The sequence below is a fragment of the Sinocyclocheilus grahami genome, unplaced genomic scaffold (genome assembly GCF_001515645.1).
Source record: "Sinocyclocheilus grahami isolate Dianchi unplaced genomic scaffold, SAMN03320097.WGS_v1.1 scaffold14965.1, whole genome shotgun sequence".
Classification (NCBI taxonomy): domain Eukaryota; kingdom Metazoa; phylum Chordata; class Actinopteri; order Cypriniformes; family Cyprinidae; genus Sinocyclocheilus; species Sinocyclocheilus grahami.
Genome location: NW_015515558.1, coordinates 3,055 through 3,992, shown reverse-complemented (window position 1 = coordinate 3,992; position 938 = coordinate 3,055). Strand labels below are relative to the sequence as shown.

Sequence of the window (938 nt, the reverse complement as noted above, 5' to 3'; positions counted from 1 at the left end):
GTTATATAACCTAACCTATTTTGTTTGTTTTTATTGTGTATCAATATGCATATCTTTATAAATGTAACGTTATCTATACTATTATTAATTATTTGGAAACGTAAAACATTTTTTATAATGTAATGTAAAGTAAGTTTTTGCTGCTTAAAAACGCTGTTCTGTTTTAAAACGGATGGGACAGGAGAGGCATCCAAACAATTGAGGACAAAGCGAGGATTTCTTATAAGAGTTACGGTATTTTGAGGCTCGTGCTTCTCTGCTGCCCCCTGCTGGAGGAACTCTGGCATAACGAGACACCTGCCGGTCACAGGTGACACGCGACACACACCTGAGCAACATCGCACCACAGGTCTGGTACGTTCTGTTTCTTAATTGTAGTAATGTATTTATTTGAATGACAAATTAATTGATTTAACCCCAGTTTCTTCAGTTTTATGTTTGTTCAGTTAGTCTTAAAGGAAAAGTGGAAAGTGCTGACATATGGTTTAAAATTATGCATGATACCAACATTTGCCAGTCTACTAAAACTCTCTTAGAACAATACTTAATATATATCATACATGCCTTTCATCTACTTTACAAAAGAGTACCATGGTATTACCATGTTTTTGGACATACACCTTCTAAACACCATGGTATATGTAGAAGGTATGCATAAATATGAAATGTCCCACTGATCCCATGTATAAAGTTCATGTCTATTTTGAGTCAAAAATCCATTCTATAGACAATATGATAAAGTATTAAATGTCCAGATGAAGTGGGTCATTGCACATGTGCATTTCTGAGTGTTTCCTTCCTGGGTTTGCAGTTTCATCGAAACAAATTCATGATTTAACTTTGCCTGACAAGTTTGATTTATTGCAAGCGGCGTAAGGAAAATACTTTATTTATAATACACTCTTAAAAATAAAGGTGCTTCACGATGCCACAGAAGA

At 34.8% G+C, this 938-nt stretch overlaps 1 protein-coding gene across 1 annotated transcript in view; it reads left to right on the top strand.

The window, feature by feature from the left end:
- Window positions 1-179: 179 nt before the first annotated feature.
- The window catches only part of LOC107579174 (EF-hand calcium-binding domain-containing protein 4A-like), a gene marked incomplete at its 3' end in the record, with an annotated part of 3,730 nt that continues 2,971 nt past the window's right edge, over window positions 180-938 (top strand). Inside the window, exon 1 of the mRNA XM_016265034.1 lies at window positions 180-349. The remainder of the gene's footprint in view (window positions 350-938) is intronic.